Source organism: Acromyrmex echinatior, chromosome 6 (genome assembly GCF_024713525.1).
Source record: "Acromyrmex echinatior isolate Ae372 chromosome 6, ASM2471352v2, whole genome shotgun sequence".
Classification (NCBI taxonomy): Eukaryota; Metazoa; Arthropoda; class Insecta; order Hymenoptera; family Formicidae; genus Acromyrmex; species Acromyrmex echinatior.
Genome location: NC_141857.1, coordinates 3,536,766 through 3,561,102, shown reverse-complemented (window position 1 = coordinate 3,561,102; position 24,337 = coordinate 3,536,766). Strand labels below are relative to the sequence as shown.

Below are 24,337 nucleotides of genomic sequence, written 5' to 3'. Positions count from 1 at the left end.
ATTTCCATATAACTTTTTCACCATATAACAAAATTGTATTTTTTTCTAAAAAGAAATACTATATCTTTTTTTAAAATCTTTTTTCTAATCTGGAATGATAAATGTTCGTTCATTTATCATGCTTACAGACGATGTCTGGTATCACATCCATGCATTGTGCGATTATATATAATTCATGGTTATTACGTATCGAAAAAAAAGTCTATAGGCTTAGAGCATACAAAGTTCACCTCAAGTTTCAAGAGTATATAATTTAAAAAGTTTTAAAGTAATAAAGTACCTATAAAAAAAAATATCACAAGATATTGATTTCAGAAAAAATTAATTCTTGTTTATATAAATCCTCGTAATATTTTCACTGATGTCATTTTGTGTTATTTTAACATGTATTATTTAAAAATGTCTAATCTCAAAGTACGTAAGACATGCATATAATTTTCAGATGGCATATAAAAATTAGTTGTGAAAAAAAAAGAGAAGCTGGATGCGCGCAATGCACTTCCAAATATGATTCTGGAACTAGTAGACGAATACGAACGACGTTTTCCAACGTGAAAGACATGCCAAGTGAAAAGTGTCAACATTTGCAGTGCTTTTAGCATTATGCTTGAGCAGTGCGCCTTCTTGGGCACTTTATGCGCATTGACACATGCTTAAAGCTCGCTTCACTCTGAATACACAGTTTTATCATACTTTTTTGAATCCTTTTATCGTACAAATCATGATTGACGTGGATATAAATGGAGCATATACGTACCACTGAATAAACTCTAATTGTTCATTAAAAAGTGAATTCGTGGAAAAGTTATTGTACACAATAGCGCCCTAAAAAAACATAGCTCGTTTAACTAGCAGATATGAATGAGATATGAGAGACTACAATAATGTTTTGATACACGATATATCAAAATTGTGAACGATGGTATAAACTATAAACGAATTATTAATATATCTTCTCGTCCCAATACTCTCTTGACGTATGCTTCAAAGCGGATGAAACGAGTTCTAATGAAAGAGCAGATAAAAATTTTCTGCTGATTGAAAAGTATTAATCTTTATGAAGTCGATTTTCGATGTACAGCAAAATCATGATAAATGTATAAATCGGTATATGCGGTGGATGAATCCATATACAAATTTAAATTATATGCGATATCAATTTGAATGATTAAAACAATAATAACAGAAACTGAAAAAGAACAGATGGATTTTAATAGAGATATTGGATTTTAATTAAATTACGTTTCAACGATTCATTTTAGTAAAGTACATGTACAATTTGATTAGCTTCTATTAATAAATCTTTTGTATATTCAAACTAATATAATAGTAGTAATATCTTTGAGACTTTAATTATTATCTATGTTCTGAATTTGAGAGTAAATCTTTATTAAAAATATTCAAAATATAATTGGACGGAATTTAATTAAATTTTTGTTTGTTCTCAATATTATTCGTGAACATACGTGTTTTAACATTTGAATTTTTTTTAATTAAGTATTTTGTAATTGTATTTTGCAAGAGTTGATAAATAATGATTGATAACGGGAAATATTTTTGCGTTACAAAATAATATTTTTATAAATTATTATAATCAATTTGCATAATCAATTTTTGCATGAAATATGTTTATAAATTATTATTATCAATTTGTATGTGAATATATACAATTTAACATTAAAATTTTTCTTAATTAAGTATTTTGTAATTGTATTTTGTAAGAGTTGATAATAATTGATAATAATTGAAAAGAGAAATATTTTTGCGTTGTAAAATATTTTTATAAATTAATATATAATCAATTTCGTACATTCTATTCCGATTTGTATTTGTTCGTTTCTCTGCATATAGTAGGCGCTCGTCATCGACAACAGGATTATGCAAAGTTGCAACCTTGTTAGACCGAATGCACCTGAAAAGTTCTAATACTTCCGTAAACGACGTTGAATTAAACAGTTTCGAGCCAAAGCTTCTCAGGAATTATACGTTGGCGCTCAGCGCCGCTCTAGATCGACGAGGCTAAAATTTCTCCCGGGAAATTGGCGACTAATCCGTTCATTTCCAAACAAGAAATTAGTTTAGGAAGTCCCGGAATGTCAAACTAGGTTTACGATACTTTTTAACAATACATGATTCTTTTCTTTCTTTCATTATATTCTCTATTACTAGAATAAGAATCATTCTTATTCTAGTATCATTCCTTTTTACGTACACAAATACCAATCACTTGTACGTGACTGTGTAGTTACAATAGTTTGCGTTCTGATATTATTTTTATACGCCAATGAATAATAAGTACAAGATAACTTCTTTTTTTGTAATAAATTGAAACTCAATTTGAAATGGTTATAACGACGTACGATTACGAGACCGTCAATCGACCTGCGTAATTTGCGTAAAAGGCCAAAACTCGAAATTCGTGGTATCTGAACAGCACGAAGTGCGATCGACAGTCTCTTGCAAAATTGACAGCTGAAGCTGCCCATCACGGGGAACGCAAAACTCGAACGTTTGATTTAACCAAGCGTTCGGTAGCGATCAAGCTATCGCGCTATAGTGGAGCAATGGAAATTCGTCAAAAGCGAGCTGCAAGTTACAACCTCTCGAATCCGGCGACATCGATCGAAACAGTAATAGCTCCGCTCTATTTCTTTCTTTACCGTTCACTGTTCTTCGTACGTTCCTTCCTCTCTTAGCGATTATACCCGAATCTTTTCGCAACGATTCCCTCCTTTTCCGTTACTGAAAAACCCATTTATCTGTGTACGAGTGCCCCTGTGTCGCTGATAAACCGAACCACCGGCTATCCCGATGAATATAAATCCAATTGCTGTACCGACGTATTATCCTAGCTATATTTTTAACAGCGTGATAAACAGCCACGTTACGGTGAAAATCCCCAGAAATTTCTACGACCGCACTAACGATCGCGATGCTTTGAGTATCGACATAGAAAGCGATTGTACTATATAAGTAATTGTTTCTACACGTGTTCTTATATTCGAAATTTTTTAAAGAGCGTTTTATACATTTGTTTACATCCACTGATACCATCCTCGCCAATCTCTTTGTGATTAAATTAAACAGCGAAGATTATCATTAGTATAAATTGTGAAATATAAAAAGTATAACCAATTCTTTTTCTATTAAATAAGCCGTTTAATGTTTTAATATTATTGTTTAATTTGATTTCTTGTTTGCTTAAATAAACATGATATTTGATAAGAAATAATAAAAAGGGAGATAACAGAAATGATATATTGATTTTTTTATTGGAATTAAAATTAAAATTATTATTAAAGTTATGTACATATATAACTTAGAAATGTAACTATTGATGTATATTTAAAACAATATTTTTAAAAGACGGGTTGTTATTACAAAGAACGTTACCGAAAACATTATTCTCTGCAGATAATTTTTATTATGCAAGTCTATTATTCTCTCATTTATTTACATACAAGTTATAAAAACACACATTTCCATTAATGTGTGTTTTTTTCTTATTAATATATGTATATATATTTTAAATAGTTATTAAATATATGTTTCAGCTGATGATAATGCTGTGCACGAGTATCATCTTCTTAATTTGCGGCGCTACCCATGGAATCACATATCGTAAATCACATCTCTTTTCCCAAGAATTCGCACCAGCGCAAGTGAGTACGAATATAAACTAGATGATAAACGCACACGCATTGCGACATAATAAATTGGCAGTGAGAAGGGTCAATATATTTTTTTTTTCGTAGGGCGCGATAATAAAATGTATATATACAGTGAGTGCAAAAAGTATTCGTACAGAGAAAATATTTTTTTAAAAAACTTTATTTTTAAAAAGTAAATATTATCCAGCGAGAAATAAGTCATCGAATTGATGTCGAATCAATATAAATACGATGATTTTAACATCAATTTGATGTCGATTCGATGTTTAATTGACGATCATTTCTTATTGGATAATTAATTCATAAAGAATAAAATAGACTGTATGTTTCTTAAAATTACATGTACCAAAAAGATACATATTAATTATACAAAATATATCATCTCAAAAAAAGCGAAAATTGTATGTTTGAATGCTCAAAAAGTATTCGACAGAAGTTTAGCTTCTAAAATCAGGAATATATGCGAAGTTCGTTTGTTTATGTTAAAACAGAATGTATAAAATTGCTAATTAAGGTTTATTTTTTACAAATAAGACTTTATAACAAATTTTCTTGTACAAATATTTTTGCTCTCACTGTATATGTACATATATTAATCTTGTTCTCTCTTTCAATTCTATTTGCGCAACCTTAATACCGAAAAATCCCTGGGATTTTCAATCGCTTATAATCCTGGAAACGAGTAATGCCGTGACATTTTCATCATGGAAAAATCAATATTAAATTGCTCAAATATTCTCCCCTCTCCCCATCAAACTTTCTTAGTACGTTGTAGACATTTAGCTTCTTATCGTACAAGTAGTTTGTATAAGAATATATTACGAGAGCTTAATAATCTTTAATGACGTTTCAAAGTAATTTGACAAAATAGTTAAATGCAAAAGAATCTTAAGAATCTTTGGGAAAACAACGAGTAGGAACATGGCCAGGTAAATTCCTCTCTCGCAATATACGTTTTCATTACGCTTGTTGGAGAGTCTAGGAGCCTAGGCATTCTCTTGCTTGCACTTCCGGTTCAACAGGCATTAAGATGAGTATCGTTGACATCGTTTCCGCCTGGAGACGTTGCGCCCGGCTCACAAGGTAGAAACTTAACGAACAAGACAAAACCGAGGGTTTTAGCAGGAAAACGGGGGAGGGAAGAAAAAAAGAAAAGCGCTGACTCTCTTTCTGATGTATCTCCCGAAGGAAAGTTCTGCTCGTTACGGGAACGTTCGCGAAGCGAAGTCATGATTTATTCGCTCAAATATATATGTCACGCTCTTCTATCGAGAAGTTCGTAAAACTTCAAAGAGCTTTCATTATTTATCGAAACTTGTAATTTGTGGAGAAAGAAAGAAAGAAAGTTGGTTGATTGATGAATACGCGTAGACATATATTCGTGAAACTCTAAAAGGATGGATTAATTTGTAAAAGCGAAAAATATCCATTGTTAAGTTCAATTAATATCGATATCCTCCCCGATGCTACTCAGGCATATTAATTAGCGCAGGATGAATGTATCGAGCTCAGTCCTTTGACGAGAGTAACTGTACGCATAGCTCCTGCTGTGAATTATAACCATAGTGTTCCTTGTAGCTACTTTTTACGCTTTTTACGCTTCGTTATTAAATTACAGGTACTACTTTATCTCTCATTATATCTATATTCGTTATTTTACAATATTGTAATATCTTCGGTTATATCGCGTTATTTCTTATTGACATGTTTATTCTTGTACGTGCAGCGCGATGCTTGTAACAATTTGCGTATAAAGAATAATTAATTTAGTGTCGCAAGTTTGCTCGCGACACTTGATTTTAACCCTTTCGCCGTACATAGGTTCCACTAAAGTGCATTTACACCATACACTGAAGTTTCCACTCGCGTCTGTACAAATTTATTTACGACTGTGTCCCGAATATAAGAGGATGCAACATTTGCCTCTAGCTTTAACTTTATTTCTCCCATAAAATATTTGAATTCAATTATACTAATTATTGCTGCCAACAGCAAAAATCAATTTTTTTTTATTGTAATTCAAATTTAACTTACGTGAAAACAAGGTATATAAGTCATTTTTCAGTTATAATTCATGTCTCGACAAATTTAAATTTAGATATCAACATATTAATCGTGTAAAGTAGACATACTTTGCGGTTAGAGAAGTGACGTACTTGAAGCAGTAATAAAGTGGTATAAGTCATATTTATGAATAAAACTAATTCGAAAATACAAGAATTATAATTTCTCAAAATTATAATTTAAGCAGATATCAAAGCTATATTATGCCTGTGAATAACATTTGCGCCTCGTATAACCCTTTGTGGTCTTAAGCCGGGATATTTAGGATGTACTTGCCAAAATATCTTGAATATCCCAGATTACAACCGCAAAGAGTTAATACCGGCTTCTATTACAAACAGTAGTGCAGGGCTTTCAACCAAGTCACGTCAGTATTCCGCATAAAATACAAACTAGAGTTATTTTCTCGACTAAAAAATTCCCTGATGTCAAATATATATTTGTACGCGTAATATTTTCGCGCGAGTCTTTTTCTGTCTTTTCTGGAGGAAAAAAGCCTGCTTGTGTTTGGGAAACACGTTGTCCGGACGCGAGCTAAATTCTCTAAATGAAGAAGATCTGATTTATACCACTTTATCTCTCGTTCGTGCGTCCCGGACGACGAGAGAATTAAACTCGACATACGCTCGTCGTCGTGGTCCAACAGAAAGTCGTAGATCGGAGCGTCTGACGGTGATAACGGTGGGGTCCGTCGACGACACGCGGAAACGATGGAAACGGGTGCAACGGCGTTAGCCTCGTTAGCGTCACCGGCTGCGCGAACCTACAGCAAACTTTCCACGAGAATAATCTCGTTTCTGCTTTCCCAGTGGCGTGCAACTTTCGTCTTCGTGGGCGTTCATTCGCGCGTCAAAAGCGCGCACCTCCGCGCGCGGTTAGGAGATACAATAAGTGTTGGTGGTCAATTAGTGGTATACATCAGCCACGTGCCCCACGGGAGTTAAGAGACAGACGAGCGGGATGAGTGAAGTGTGAATTGAAAAGGAGTGGACGGGAAAACGAAGCGATGGCGCGAGTTAAAAGTTTCGGAACGTCGGGTAATTTGTATTCATATTACGGCACGTTGGAAAGGGCGGATATGTAAGGGTGAATTTTCGTCGGCCAACAACTTCGGAAGCGCGCCCGTGCCTCTCGCGTTTACGAGTCTTGGTACTTAAAAGCTCATTTCGCTGATTTGTAACGTCCGCGGCACGTTTGCGAAACTCGCGTGCTTAGCTTCACTGATATCAGTCGACTTGGGAGGAAAAGAGAAAGAACGACGAATACCATTCTTCCTCTCTTTGCGAGTCTCTCTTGCGCTCGTGAAAGGTCTTGAATATTATGAAACACCGCCACAAACGAGCGAAGCTTCGTACTTCGTTCTTGACGCCGGCGATTAATATCGTCGTTACTGTAACGCTTTGCGTGGGAGCGAAGTGCCACCCTCGTAATTAGATAATATTGAAAAAGTACTAAAACCGCAGATTACTTAGCGCTTAAGACGTGACATTATTATTAATAAGGAAACCGTCTCTGCTTTTAATTTATCAGTTTAAACGAATTTTTGTAAATATATAAAATGAAGAGGAATAAGTATAACTTTCTTTTTATTCGCGATTAATCAATTTTTAAACGTTTTATAAAAGGATTAAACCTATTTATTTTCATATGGATGGAACATTTTCTCATATGGATATTACAATGAGAAAAATTGTTATTTTATTGTTATATTTTGTTATTGTCGTAAAAAACTGGAATTATAATTTATTTCAAAATTAACAACAGAAACTTGTTCTATAATTGTCTTACAAAATAATTATGAAGATAGAGAATCTCACACCGCGCACTGTCAAGTATCACCTTAATTTTCATAATATTCAAGAATTTAATGAAACGAAGCCTCGAAAATTATGAAAAGCTAGCGCGTTTAAGGCTCGTGCTTTGTTTTCATGATCGTCGATTAATATTACGAAGGAACAGTAGCGCGGTATAATTGAAAGATATTACGAAATTCATGCACAATAATATGAGCAGCGACAAAGATAATAGGAATCGCGAACTGAGCACGGTCAATTACATGACGAGGAGCATTAAAATTGGTATGTCGCGTCGAAAACACTCGCATTTCGCAATTACGTATGTCGTTACGATCGTGATAACTGCTAAAGACTCGAATCAACCGCATAATGTTGTTTATGTATTGCGTTCAACGGATGTAGTATGACATAAATATAGAAATTATGGAAAATCATGGAAATCGAATAGCGAATTATGAAAGTGTTGGATACTACGGGAAATTGTCCATGTAAATCGCTCGATGGACAATGGATGGACAATGAATCGGACAGATACCGTTACGATCACAGTGAAAAGCAGATGCTAGGCAAGCAATTCTCTCGGGCTCAAATATCGATAACTACGGGTAGATGAGAGTGCAGATCACGAGAATTCGATAGACAAGCGGCCACAGAATCGAAGCAGCTACAAAATTTTTGCAAAAAAGCGGCACTCAGTGCTGACCGTAAAACTTGTACGTTTAACCGTCACCAGTAAATTCCCGGGAATTTCGGATTTTCGGATTAGCCGTGAGACGGGTCTGTGGCATATATATCCGTTGTCCTTTCCGACCACTACGCGCCCAATGCTGAAAACAATCCGTTAAAAAAAGAAACACGTATATTCGTACGCACATACACGACCGTAAACGCGCACGTGAACGACGCGTGAACGGAGGACGCGAATTTTTTAACGTCGGAAACGACGGACATCCGCAGGTGGCGTCGAATATTTCGCAGCTTGTTTCGAAGTGGGCGGAGAGATTGCAGGTAGGAAGAACAATAGGAAACACGCTGCGCGTAGTACAGCGTATGTGTTATAACACGGGATTATTGTAACTTCGTCATTTTCCAACAGGACAAGGGTTTATTAATATCGCAGCAGGAACGCGCAGCGCTTCTATTCGGGACACTGCGCGGACGGATTAATACAGTGCTTACTTCTCGTTTACGAGATTACCCAAACTACTCGTCCGTCTGGGATTTAACGCAGGTACGTACCCTTCGTCTGCCGACGCTCTCCTCCTGACAAATCCACCCCGAACGACTTTTGCGACGCGAACTTTGCGAATTCCGGAATCGGTTGAACCGCCCGTGACGGCGCCGTGAAAACATTTATCGACAAATTAATCCGTAGTAAATATCAGGCCGTTACGGACTCTCGGATAGTAGTCAACAAGCTCCCTGGCAGTTTGCCGTTGTGAATCTGGTCCGCAGCCTCGGTATCGACCTACCGGATAACGGTGTTTTTCAATTTACGCTAATTGCGCGCTTCGTAAACTCTGTTTACCGGTGACTTTCGGTTTCACGGCGTGCATCTTGTCGGCATGGATCTTCTCCCGCGTTAATTCCAGAATCTCATGCAATTTCTCAACTAATTTGAGGAATTACGGAATTTATTTGACTGCATTGTCGATTTTATTTCTTTTTTTTTTTTTGGATATGATTTTTTGTATAGTACATGATATTTTTATAAACTTTTTCCAGCATATATTTTATTACATGGTTTTAAAATTTGTGATAACAAAAGAGATAGAGATTTTCTCTCGATATTTTAAATTTAAAACCTTAATTTACATGAAAATTCAATAGTGGTTATAATATTTTTCAAGTCTTGATTTAATAGAAAATCATTTTTTTATACCTATGAAATTGATAACATTTTAGATTATTAGTATATTACAATTTATGCAATAGATTCTTGTTAAATATAAAGCATAAAGAACTTTATGCTAGCTTTGGATATATAATTTCTTTCTTTTCTTTTTACTTTTATTCATTTTATCTTGAAAATGTTAGTTAGACGATACTTGATTCTACTTTTGTTTTATTAGAAATTCCAAGCGCTAACGAGTAGCTACATAGTACGATAATCTGTTATAATTTGTAAATAAAAATTTTTAAATATTTTTATAAAATATTTTTATATTAAAAAGTTTTTTTCCTTAGGGGAAGTTAAAAATAAAATTCAGTTCATTTAATTTTACTTTCACTGAATTATTCTGACTTCAGTCCAAAACATTAAAAATAAATGATTTCCGGATATATTTTCGAATACTGTCAATGCTCTAAATGCTGTTTTATAATACCATTTAAATAATTGTAATAGATGATTGACATTATCCGTCTTCAATACTAAATGCTTTTTCCAATACTCGCGAGAGAAAATCCAATATTCGCGGTTGCGTCCCTTTTATTTCGAGTATCTTGATCCGCAATTAATTTGTCTCTTATACGTATATACAGCGTAACGTGCGAGTTGTAATGAAATCGTTTGTCGCGTATCGACAGACACGCCTGCAGTGTTGCGGAATTAACGATGCGAGTGACTGGACCAGATATCCTGGTTTGCCCGAGCTCCCTCAGTCCTGCTATTCCACGAGGTTCGTACAACACCCTAGAAACACCTCTGAGTGCTTGAGACGGCCGGCGGTAACGCAAGTTTCAGATTTAGTACCGAGAGTTGCCTCGAGGACTCGTCTGAGATGAGAATCCAACAAGCCCGCTAAGCGGCGTCCCGGTTTCCCTTTAAAGAAACTCTCCCGGTGCCACTTAATCGATCCCGACTCGGCTTTTCGGATACGAGGGCGCTACATTGCTCTTAGGTGGATCGCGTTGCTCGCCAAAATGCTAGAGCGCGACTTGTAAACGATCCGATTTATCTCACCAGTCTCTGATGAGCAAGTTTCTTTAAAGCTTTGTAGACTGGAGAGATATTGTTCACGAAGATTTATATATCGAAGCGTCTCGGATCATCTGCAAGATTGACGAAATAAGAGAGCCCGAGCGATACAAAGAGCAAAAAATAATTCTCGTTAAAAGATAAAATCTATCTTACGATTGATTTTCTTTCCGCTGTACTTGAAATCAGAGTCGACGATGTATTAAACGAATGATCAAACTTTTAAACCGCACGATGGAGTTCGCGCTCTTCAGAAATTGACGTCTGCCGATACCTTTTATCACGTAGAATCTCCTGCGCCTTCAATATTCGACGTCGCTTCAAGTTCGATATAAGCCTTATATCTAGGGCGTGATGAGATTATATATCTATTTAAAAGTAACAGTAGAGGGAAATGTATACGTATACCTGTCTGTTGTAATTGAAAAGTGACACGCTACGAGTGTGTTGAATTTCCGCAGCTGTCACGAGGACGTAGTATATTTCGTCGTAGAAAACTGGTAGGGGAAAGTTCGTGTTGTCCATATCGCAGCGTGTAACAGACGTCTGTTACCACTTTTCGCATATTTTCGAGTTTCCAAAACGCTCGACGTTCCGTATCAACGGACGACATAAAGGGAAAAGAGATGGCTTTATCAGTACGACAGCCCGTATCATGGTACGATTACGCGTACCTTACGCCGGACATATATCTGAAGTCATTTATCGCGATCATTATTCTCATCCGGAAGGGAGGAACGGCCTATTGTGATAATGACGTCGAAGGCCTTTCATGGAGACCAACGGTAATGCACACGTACACGTGTCTCTTCATCGAACGTGATGTTGTATGCTTAACAAACCGCGTTTGGTCCTACGCTTGACAAACCGCGTGTACGGCCATAAATTGGTTTAAATATTGATTCTCATTTTAATGCGAAGCGAATTGCGCTGTGCAAATTATATCTGATTACATCATGTCGGATTTGTCGCCCGCAAGATACGCAGTGCGGTATTTACCGCGTTAATAATCGATACGGAATCTTGATTGTTCCGATTATATTGTATATTCTTTCGATCACTGATATATTCTTTCATCCTTCATTCAGTATATCGGAAACGAGTCGTCGTCATCACTTGATTTCATTCTTCATTCAGTATATCGCAGACGAATCGTCGTGAATCGTCGTGAATAAATCAATTACGAGCATTACACTTTAAATTTCTTGGAGTAAAATTTTACTCCAAGAGAGTGAAAATGCAGCTACCTTTGAAAAAAAGGAGCTGTATTTTCACTCTCTTGGAGTAAGATTTTATTTCAAGGAATTTAGAGTTTACGATACATTACGAAGAGTGTCACCGGCTGCTGGTGCGGTTTTTGCGGTCCCATGAAATTTACGAGTTCGTTGTCGACATTAAAAAAAGATACCTTCCACCTGAATTACGAGCGGAGTACAATTGCATGCTTATCGTCTTCGAGCAGCATGGACAATCTGGCAAGGAACATTGATTTTTATACACTCACATTTTATCAATAGTTTTTACAATGCTCACTGTATGAGGCGCAACCGTGTTAAAAACCGCTACGGTGAATAATAATTTGAAGTCGAAACTAAGCCCATACCAGTGAGACCACATGTCCTGCGCTATACTTTTGTCATATATTTTTCATGAAAATGGAAAATCCACTATTCTCTCATGCTGTTCTACGTTTCTTTATATACATACATTTTTCATTCAAAGCAATATACGTCCGTTTTGCATTTTTCGCGGTCTATTTTATATAGTATTTATAAAGAAATATTGGCGAGAAAGAAGAAACAAAAAAAGAAGAATGCATTTGATGGATATATTTTTGATAAGTGAAATTGTTTAATTTACCGAATGCAATAAATTAATAACATTTTCGTGCTTAATGAAAAAAATGTAATTTAAGAAAAATTGAAGTAATTTATAATTCTTAGTAATTATATTACGAAATTAGATTAAATAATTTAGTAATTAAATAGTTTAAAAATGTTAATTTAAAAATGCAAAATTTTCTTGTTTTATTTAAGTGATTTATTCATTGATAACAGTGTAATTAGTAAGACCTATTAATCATTTCATTCGCAGAAACGTTTAAGCCTTTGCAGTATAATGCAAAAAAAGGAATATTTTTTTTTGTTACATTAATTGACTTTTTACTTAATATAGAAGTTTTTTTTTAGTACTTTTTTAGAACTTTCTACGTATTATCGCAAAGCTCTATAGCATATGTGATAATCCATTTTCAAAAAGTTCTTCCATTGTAATCGGCGAACCGTATTTTTTCGGTAACAACTTTTAGTACAGGAACAAGTTTTGTTTTCCCATTCTTTTTTAACGTTACGTTTTTTTTTTTACAGATAAAGTTTCCTCGCAGAAATATACTTTGATGTGATTGTTAATCTAATTTTTATTTTAACACACGTTCGAATTTATTTCTGTTTAAAATATATCTGTTTAAAACAACCTTTTTTTCCATTTAAAGCTCTTACTTAGATTCTTCAGGCGATAAGTATTTTTGCACGTCAACAGTTTTTAGATAAATCGTCGAAAAACTAAAAAATTTACTTAAAATAATTTCAATTATGACATTAATGTATTTTTAAATGCGTAAAAATTTGCACAAGAAGCTCAATTCACATGCTCGTTTATTCGAATACGTATTTCCATTGTCGTCAAATCTGTGTCCGTTCACTTAGTCTCAGTTAAAACTGATTTCTTGTTCAGGCAGCTACCTATCGATCACAGTAAAGTAAACGTCAGTGTGTCTATCTAACGGACAGGAGATAGTAGCTATTAACGTATAGGTATTATATCTCTTGTCGCGAAGATTAAGTTGCGTCCAAACGTAATTGCATTGTATACGGCGGCCGGAAATATCGTTTCAACGCCAACGCATCTTTTTCCTATTAATAATTCCCACGGATACTTATGAGTTCCAACGAGGCCGTGAGCAAGGAAATTTATTTTTATCTGTCGTACACAAAGAGTGTGCACACGTATCCGCGCATATGCGCATATGCGATGTCCGGCGCGGACAAACGAGGGTGCAAACAGGCCGACGGAGAAGATCGATGCTGCACTCTCGCTGGCAAAACGTCACGCAACGTCGCTTATGCATATGACCCACGTTGGGAGAGAGAAAGAATGGCGGGAGAGAAAGAGAAAGATAGTAAAAAAATAAAAAAAAAAACAAAAAGAAAAAAGAGTGATCACCGCCAAGTCCGAAGCACGTTTTTCCATAGACGCGGTTACGTACCTTGTCGCAACGCAACGTCGATATTTTTATACGTATCAGTGATGCAACTGTCACATGCTATGCGTTGCGATTCTTTTCACGAGAGCAATGAGTAAGCGCATCAGGTCAGGTGGCATCTCGTCGATGTTGGAATTGATTCGAAAGTTAAGCCCCTCTTTCGTAGGCGGAGGAGCATTGGAAAACGCCGCCGTTGCGAGCGAATTTATCACGGGATGTTCTCGCGTGACTCGCGTCCTTCTGAAAATATCTAGTTCGTGTATCTCCTCCCGTTTGTTTCCTCTTGCGCTGTTGTGTGCAATCGTACACGCGGTCCCTTGTATTTTTTTTTCTTTTTTTTCATTGGCGCCCATGCACATCCGTCGCGAGGAAAATCCGGGCGGTTCGTCGTGGGTTTTTTTTTCCATCGCCGATACGTGACTGCAATGTTGATATGATATTTATACGATACGTTATGTCACATTACATTACGGTGTTTCCATTCGCGCGTAAAATGATTTAACTTTGATATATGAATGATGGTTTCAATCGATGTGTACGACTGTTATAATTGTTAGCCGTACTCGCGTGTCGCTTGACAAATATTTCAATAAATTTTCGTTTCGTTCGTATCGACGTATCAAAAGAGCGCGAGTTTATACAGCAGTATAAATATTTCACTTTTTAGGAGCAAGAATCTTTTATCTCCACAGTCACGTTGTACATTTTCGTACATCCGATTAAATGATCATATGGAAAATGAAAGCGTTAATAACTTCGCTTTTGATAATAATGAGCATGTAAAGAAACTAGAAAAATGACCCATTGTGCGTAATGGCGGAGGTCCCGTGATCTCGACCAGAGTTGATTTGCGACGCGAACGAGACATATGAATTTCTGCAAATATGAATTTCTTCAAAATTTAATGACTGACAGATCCCCCACCTTCAATCGGAATTAGAGAGCCTCTGAAGGAGAGAGTAGCAAACTGCTCTTCCTCTGATTGGATGCGGTCATCAAAACTCCAAACATAAGCATGGAAGAGATTGAAAAAAACTAGTCACGTAACCCCCGTCTTGATTGGACGCGGTCATTCACGTGATCAATTTGTCACTCCCTCCCTCTGAGGTTCTCTAATCGAAATGGGTCATCTTTCTTTATACATCATAGATAATAAGAATTTAAAAAAACCTGTGAATTCTGCGAATACTTGCATTGTATATCTGGGCAAAGAACTTTACGTTTATATTGACAAGCGAGGTCAATGCGACCATTGCATGTATTCCGCGCTACAGTGTATTCGCAAAGCTCCGAGAGAATCACGGATTTCCTACTCGGGGCATTTTATTCTTGCCGACGGGTGACCCGATGCGAGGATAGAGATGAGCGCAGCAGCCGGAACTGCCATAACGTGCAGCGCGTTGATACTTCTCCCAAGATGAACTTTTCGCTACTCACTCTGCCGTGAAATACACGGGCTCACGGGATCGCGGCCACGGGTTGACGTCGCGGTGATATATTAAAAACTTTCTGTCCAATAGATAATCTTATTAAGACTTTTAATTTTCATTCAAAGAAATCATCGCGTTCTTTGTCTCGAAATTTTTATTTAATATTGGTACACGCTCATCTATCGTGAAGTTCTCCCGCTCGCACTGAACTCAGTGACTTCCTTGAATTTTAGAATCTTAGTGTGTTTTCGAATAATAATTCCTCCAAAGTGTTGATAAATTTTTTAGAGTTAATGACCTCGGAATTTCACTTGCAGTTTGCGTTTGCATAACGCGTTAATGTGTACGATTTATAATTTTTGTACAGTAGATAAAACACGCGATCTCTTGCGTACTTCCGCTAATGTGCGCGAAAAATTAGATTGTTCGTGATGTCGTTGTTGCAACGCTAAAATGTATTAAAACAACACCAAAAACGTTGCTTAAATATTCGTATATGATTACAGCGGAATAAATTCGCGCGTCAGATGCAAAACCATCCAGACCATTTGCAAATTTATCTCATGTTGAGTAATAATTTCATTCATACGACACAGTGAAATCAATCTGTAGATTGTGATACTTAAAAAGTTTAATTATGATTGATGAATTAATTTGTAAATATTTTGTAAAGTTATGATTGAGCGAATTCAATTTATTGGAATAAATTTTCGCAACGCTGCAATATGGAAAGGTTATAAAATTGGCATGTACGGACATCAATTATAAGTACATTATAGGGTCACCCGGAGTAATTGTAACGATATTTGATTTTACTAAAATTCAAAAAGACTAATTTTAGATTTAAATTTTAGATTGTTCCATATTCAAAGATGATTTGACTTTAAGTTGGCACAAGTTCTCCTAAGCACAAAAATTTTGTAATAATTACCAAATGTGTAAAAATAATATATTTCAAATGATAGCTATTAGAACACGTGGTATAAAACATAAGCGGAAGTAGAGTATTTTCCTGAAAAATTTTTCCAAGCAAGGATAGAGTCCAAAACTGTTACAAAATTTATCATCAAAATTAATTTTCTAGATTCTGTAACATCTTATATAACATTCTCTTTCGCTCGTGAGAAACGAGGCAGCTTCGTAAATCCTGAAACGCGGCGAAAAGTCGCCGCAACGATGTCGCTGCGTCGCGTGCTGATACTCTTTCCGAAGTTTTCGCCTTGGCAAAATAGCCGGGGATGAAGCAACGCCTGGCGAGAGAAATTCACTCTCTCTCTCTCTCTCTCTCTCTCTCTCTCTCTCTCTCTCTCTCTCTCTCTCTTTCTCTCTCTCTCTCTTTCTCTTTCTCTTTCTCTTTCTCTAGTAGTACCAGTCCGGAAGTACAACCACGTCTCTTGAGCGCGTGTACACGAACGATTTCGTCGTTCCCTTTCCTTTTGGCTCTCTCGTCCTCTCTTCTCCCTGTCTCCTTACACCTCAGCCCCGTAATTCCCCTTTAAGCTGCTGTGGGAGGTCCGCTCGCGTGTCACACGTAGCGCGAGGATGAATATACAAAGGCGCTTTAAGGAGACGCCGCCCGTACTGATGTTCTCGATATTCACGTGCACGTTTACGTACGAACGCCGTCGTCGTTGGTACACGTGGACCGTTGGCACATACTTAACTGAGTGTATGTGCGAAAGCTTAGAGTTGCGCGTACGTGTATGTGTGCGCGGGTTTTCCTCGGCAGGCTTACAGAAGACTACCTACTACACCGACCGCTGACGTCGCGAACAATGGGGCGATTAACGCGACGGGAATGTGGAAAAGCGGCGACGTCTTGCACGCCGATAATGGAAACGCCTAGCGGCTTGAAAGACGTGAAACGGGACGTGCTGCACCTGGACGGACGCGTTCAGCGGTTCAATGAGATTTTTGCCAGGTCGAGCAACGTTCTTTTTAGTGCTAATTCGTTCTTATCGTAACTTTGCGTTAATGATATATATGATAGAAAGAATAAATGGTGTAAAATTTAAATTTTAAATGCTGAACTGAAAATAATGATACCTAATTCTTTAATAATTAAGTAAATTTCACATTTTATTAAATAACAAAATGTATAGTTTTTTGAGTTAAAATTATTGCAGTTTATTGATTTAAAATAAAAATAAGAATGTTTTTATTTATATTTTTTTTTATTTTTGTACATTATGTATATAACTTAGCTATATTTATACAACCATTTAGCCGAACATGTTTTCAAAGGGATCATACTAGAGATTATTTAATGCTAATAATCGAGGAAAGTACCTAATTATTATTATTCTCAAAAGAGAATGGGTAAATTATTGTGCCGAAAAATTCTATTTTGCGAGGTCGACCCGATCGCATTTTTCTGAGAGCGTAACAGTGGATTTTCCAAGCTGATGTAACTGTGGCATTATTGCCTCGGAAGATATTTCAACGTTACGATTGCCCTTTAACCCCAACAGTATATATTTTCCGATTTTTGATACGTATCGCCTCAATAGCTTTTATCGCAGGATATCTTTGTGCGCACGAGTGTGTATTTTGCTCTTCTTTTATACTTTCGCCTCCGTTAAACACCTTTTGTATCTTCCTGAAGGAAAGTATTCCTCTTCTAATCTTAAGAGGAGATCACGAGACGTATATAGAGAAACTTTCGTTGTCCTTTTCTAATTGAACGTACGCGATTTAGAGAAAACATTTAGAGAAATTCTGGATAGAAGTTTCATGCATTTTTTAAATAGTTATTGGACAGTTCATTAACTTCTGTCTAGTAATTATAAGTAAAACTATTTGGAATCCCAATTAAGATGTAAAGCTTTGCTTGCAGTTACTGCGCTCAAAAGATATCCTGCGAAATCTAAACTCATTTACTAAACAAAAACAGGACAAAAATGGACTACATATGCTAATTAATTATAATTTATTAATTAGAATAATTTATCAATACACAATAACTGGGCAGTGTCTACAGAAATTGCACATATTTTTACTAGAAAAACTATTTCAGCCACTGAATAAGACTATCAAGTTCTTGTCTATTTCTTATCTCTATTTCGCGATATAATACAAATAATGAGAATACAATAATATTAGACAGTAACTGAGTATCTAGGAAAATTACATACATTTCTACCAGGAAAATTCGAAAATGTTCATATTATTTCTTGCATGAGTTTTGTGACGCGTAATTTTAGCATTTTATTTTTGAATATTGTCAAATAGGATTACATTACTTTCTACAGAGAAAAGACAAAACTCTATTTAACAGCGTAAAAGCTGTAAATTGTTGTTTAAATCAATAATATTCATAAATTTCTTATAGAAACTTCATACTTGTTAATTATTTTAGACAGTCGAGTCATTTAAAATCATCTTTTAATATTATACAAAATTACATTTACTAATGATTCATTCAAAGGATACGCAAATCTCTCCTGTCGACAACGCGCGCGTCGAAAAAAAGAATCTAAATCACTCGCGATGTACCTAAAAGTTTTCTATAGCTCCATTATTTTACTTGTCATTAGCGCACGTTCTCAACTCATTAACGAACGTTAAATGTACCGTTAACAATGAAATAAGCTGTGAAGTAAAATAGACAGTCGGTTCTTTCAAGAAATTCCTTAATGCACCATAAACGAGGAAAGGTCGTGTCGAGGTCCTGGACAACGAGTTTTGCCCACACTTCCAGCCACATTTTCTTGAGAATTCCTCATCATTTCGAATTTCGCGAATAAATCTTCGCCCGCCCTCGAGAGTGTACAGCGGCTATCGTGGCCGGAAACACTTGGAAGCGGTCGTGGGAGAGGACGAGAGCAGCTTTTCCGCCAGAAAATTGAATTTCTTAGATAAGGTTCTTCATCCTCGCTTTACAACCGGGACATCAAACGCGGGCCACCGCATTTTCTCTCGATCTCTCCCCAACCTGATAATTACAGCGAGGAGCCATTCGTAATTTAAATTTGTTTCTTTTTTTCGAATTTCGCGGGAAAATAAATTATCGCGCGATAACGCGTTGCACGAAAAGCAAGAGTAGGGGATGGGATATTATAGGATGGTGTAACATTACCACCGTTGATAATTGGAGGATACACGACACATGAGAGAAACGACGTTTATTAATCGATGCTACAATGTCGTCACCCTTTAAGCGTTAAAGCCTTGCATCTTATTAATGTGGCACCGTGAGAGAATTAACAATAGACGCCTTCGTTGATTCTCTTCGTAATCCTGTTGCGTCTATCTTTTTGTAGGTGAGGAAACGGGATAAAGCTCTGGGAACTTCTCATCAAATTATATACAGATGAGGAGGCCATACGATTGTAAAGTCAGAAAACAAAGTTGAGATAATTCGAATAGGCCAAAATATAATAATAACTCGAATTACACTAATTAATATTAAACGTTTATTTGCTCTTTACGATATTATTTATTTGTATTGCTATGTATGTTGTTTATTTGTATTGTTATATTCTATCGCGTTTCATTTGAGATCTCCATGTCGAATACGTCTTTCATGCTTTAGTCTCGACGAAGACGGTAAAAGAAGCGTGTGGAAAACAGGCTGTCTCGACGCGATAGCGTTGGATTTAGCTTGGATCACCGCGTATATGGTGGGACTGTGCTTCATGTCGATCCCGTCACATATTCTGGCTATTGTATCGGCGGGGATACTTTTACGGATCTCGAAACGAACATCGATCTCCAACGACTGACATTCTTTCACGATACACCGTAAATGCCGTGGTGATTTTATGCGTTCGCGTTACATCTCTCAGTTCAATTCACGACTCGGTTCAATTGGTGAGTGACAACCTACTTTAAATAAAACTTTTTCGTTAAACGTATTTGATCGTATATGCAACTCGCATCATTTTATTCTGCGAAAAATGCCTAATTGTTAAAAGCTTTCTACTGCAATAGTAGGTTATTTCAAAATGTAAATTTGAAATAAACCTTTTACTTTGTTATATAAGTGCATTAATTTAAATACGTTATTATTAAATGATTTTATTTAGTTCGCTTTTGTTTGCTCTGTGTGACAATTATGAATAATTAATTATATATTTAATGTTCTATTATTACAAAATTTAACAGAAAATATATTTTGCACGTAATGCTATTATTACATATGCCTGTATAAAGAAATAAATGCGAAAATTTCCGATTATGAATGTTCACATAAATATTATATGGCGTAAATTGATTCTGCATTTATGCTTTTTAAGGGTATTTATTATTGTCTCTCGTTATAAAGTAGCGGCCAGTAATTTGTATTCCAAGCAAAAAAGTTTCCCTAACTGTGCATGGCTTTTGTAAGGGAGGAAGAAAATGAATGGGAGTGGCGATAGGAAGAGAATAGAAGTTCTTATTGCTTCCGTTTTGCAAACCCAGTAGCCATCAAAGGGGAGGGGGGAGGGGGAGAGTGAATCCCTTAGGGAAAACGGGATGTTTCGTCGCGATAACAATGGTCAGACCACTTTGAACAGAACTATTCTCAATCGCGCCATACGTTATCGGATTGCTCTTTGTGATGATTCTGACCTATGCTTCTGTTATCACCTTTTAGTAAAGATTCTCGCTCGAAGCTTTAACGAAAATCAAACATGTATGTAGAAAGTTGCAAAATTGATGCTAGATTTGTGGTTATCGAATTAATTTTGCATTTGCATTATTTTAGATGAAATCAGTAGAGTTTCCCTCCGTAAAAGAGCATGTAAAATGAATTAATTCACGAAATAATTCACTTACACCGTCGCATACTCTTGCATTGTTATGTTAATTCCCCAAGAATTTACATACACAATATGCCGTATGATTTACGATACTGAAAAGTTACCGTATAATTGGAGAAAGATTAATATTGAAATTCCCGAAATATGTTAATCTTCATTTTAATTATATTAATTCTCACATAAACAGGGCCCAGAATTTCCCTCCGAAATTCAGACTGCAAATTAACAAATTAAAATATTTATTATTTATCATTTATCGTTTATCATTTATCACTTCTTTCCGTTTGACTAACTCGAAATAAATAATTATTGTAACAAAGTAAGTAACGAATATCCTTTGTCAATATGCACAATTGCGTAATGTAACGGTATACGTTTCGTCAATGAATATAAGCTAGTTGGAATTCCGCTCAGAGGAATGATGGCTAGGAAGATAGAAGGGACGCAATTCCTTTATATTTTCCGTTCACTAACTGGGGGACTATAGTTGTACGGAGAGAAAGCTATGATAAACGAGTTGTCTCGCTGCGATAGCACCAGACCTGGCGTAGATCACGGTGCGCGCCGTTATCGAACTGTGTTTCATGGCGAAGCTGGCCCACATTCCGACGATCATACTAGTCGAAGTTCTTCTGTGTACGAATCGGATCGGCCGCGGATTATCGTCGGCTGATCCGTTTACATTGGTGCTCCATTATCGCCCGCTGGATTAACGCGAGCGTTCGAGAATGTCGGACAATCGACATATCGCATATATATGCATATGTGGTAAAAACGCGGAAAATCATTTTTCTGGATAGCGTTCTCTAGATAATCACGTATGGCAAATATTTAAAAAATTCAAATATTTATATAAACATTTATTCGAATATTTTGTTACATATGTAATCATTTTTGGAATTGTTCTAATAAATCTAACTATAGAGCTGAAGCTTGAAATAATAAAAAGACTTTGTAAAAGACTTTGTAAAAGAGGATGGATGTTGGCGATTTTTTGTTAAATAGAAGCACATTTTAAAGCTCTGAATAAAATAATAATAGAATTGTAAAATGCTGCTTGGAATTTTTCCGTTGCTTTTCTTGTGACAATGTGTCAACGTTGTGACAATCGGACTATTTCTGCGATAATATTCAGCCGGCAAAAATTATGCAACTCTAAAGGTACATAGGTTTGAACAGTGTGACGAGCAGTTTTTTTTTAACTGCGAAATAAAACAACTATTTATAGTAGCGTAACTGTCAACTGTGATCTCGCAAATTTTAAAATTAGTTTATCGCGCGATTTAGTATTTATATTCGGATGCACACCATAAACGACAGCAAACGCCGCTGTTACATAGCTCTTCTCTATTTACTGGCGAAAATAATATCTGCCTCGGGCAACTTTAAACACGCTCTCTACATAGTCTCTTGTAATTTGCACGCGTAATTACAAGATGATCAAACGAGATGCTGCCACAAAAAAAGTTTCTATTTACATCGTACGTCTCCGGCGCGGCCTAGAGATGGCGAATATTCGAAGCCGGATGCTTCGTAACGCAAGCTCGATTATATCGAAAGCCGATCGGTTTACACGGATGCTCCATTATCGCTGCCGCTTTGTTCCGCACCGACGGAATCGTGAACGCGTTCAGACCGTTCGTGCGGCTGGTCTTAAAAGATTAAGTGCGATCTTGCGTTCGTACTTCCAAGAACGACGTCAAACTCTCTCTCTCTCTCTCTCTCTCTCTCTCTCTCTCTCTCTCTCTCTCTCTCTCTCTCTCTCTCTCTCTCTCTCTCTCTCTCTCTCCCTCTCTCCCTCTCTCCCTCTCTCCCTCTCTCCCTCTCTCCCTCTCTCCCTCTCTCCCTCTCTCCCTCTCTCCCTCTCTCCCTCTCTCCCTCTCTCCCTCTCTCCCTCTCTCCCTCTCTCCCTCTCTCCCTCTCTCCCTCTCTCCCTCTCTCTCTCTCTCTCTCTCTCTCTCTCTCTCTCTCTCTCTCTCTCTCCCTCTCTCCCTCTCTCTCTCTCCCTCTCTCTCTCTCTCTCTCTCTCTCTCTCTCTCTCTCTCTCTCTCTCTCTCTCTCTCTCTCTCTCTCTCTCTCTCTCTCTCTCTCTCTCTCTCCTCACCGGAGAGTCCTCGACGAAATCATGTTGATAGAGAGAACGAAATGCAAAAGTTTCGTTCAACGAAACGACGAGAGAAAGCCTCGAATTTAAGTCGAGCGGTTCCACAAGCGACCGGTCGATCCCGGATTACCTTTATTTGATCCGTTTATGTCGATGCTCCATTATCACGGATTCGATTCGCGCAATAACGGATTGACAAAGTGGCTTCGCGAAAGCCCGCGCGATGCTCTGAATCGTCATCACGCCCGTGAGAAATCGAACACGCTGTTTTACCAATTCCATCTGGTTTTCCGCATCGACGAAGTATATCCGCCTGCTGTACTATACTATAACCGCGATCGCGATTATATGCACGACCCACTTTTTTCCCCTACGTTTTTCTTTCTATCGCGTTGTTGACGCTCCTCGAATAGCCGGGGTAAGTGTTATTGAACAACAATTTCACGTTTCGTCAATCTCCATGCAATGGACAAATCTATGACAAAGTGTCTGCGAAGCGTGATCGCTATCTAAACATGGGACTATTGCAATTTAAAACTCGTTACTCTGTCAGTTAATCTATTCAGTCCGCAACAACACTATACCTTTCCATCATCAAAATACAATTATTTTTCTATATTCTAGCGATATTCATGTGGATATGACTGAAAAGAATTGCATTCACCCTTATCAGGGACAATTCAATAGAACAGTCCTAACGGTAATATAAAAAGCAAATATGAAGATTATATCCTCGGTTTCAACAATTATAAGAGGAAAGATATATCTAACTTTTTTTTTATAATAAAATAAATTCAATGATAAAGATATTAATAATCAAGTTAGTTTCAGTTTAAGTTTTATGTAATTGTTCTATTTAATATAAATAAAAAAATGTCTTATTATTTTATCTAAGTAAAAAAAAAATCTTTAATTTTTTATTTTAAAATAGCTTTGCCATAATAAAATATTACTAATGAGAGAAACTCGTGTGAGGTTTAAAGAGAATAAAAAACTAAATAAATTTTATGGATATATTATTTTTATTGCTAGCAATTCTGAATGCGTAACACCACATGCGAAAATACGACATGCCGTCTTTGAGTTTATTTATCGTGAGAAAAAGTAGGAGCCATTGATCTATTAATAAGTCGCGACATACCTCGTCGCATTTCTCGCACTACATATATTCTCAGCACATAAAGCAAGCGTAGTTCATAACGTCAAGTACTATCTACCGCTTAACCCGTATATATACTTTTCCGTGTAGTAGCGAAATAGGGGAAGCAGCGGATCCGGTATAAAGCGGCACTCGCGTTGATGCAAATATATAGCCGACGCGATTATATTTTCATTAGACGGATCAT

General features: G+C 36.6%; 1 long non-coding RNA gene across 1 annotated transcript; it reads left to right on the top strand.

The window, feature by feature from the left end:
* The first annotated feature begins 3,668 nt into the window (after positions 1-3,668).
* On the top strand, positions 3,669-19,149 carry LOC147909271 (uncharacterized). The gene is made up of 2 exons (XR_015545380.1): positions 3,669-8,539; positions 8,628-19,149. It is a non-coding gene; the product is annotated as an uncharacterized LOC147909271 (long non-coding RNA).
* The last annotated feature ends 5,188 nt before the right edge of the window (positions 19,150-24,337 follow it).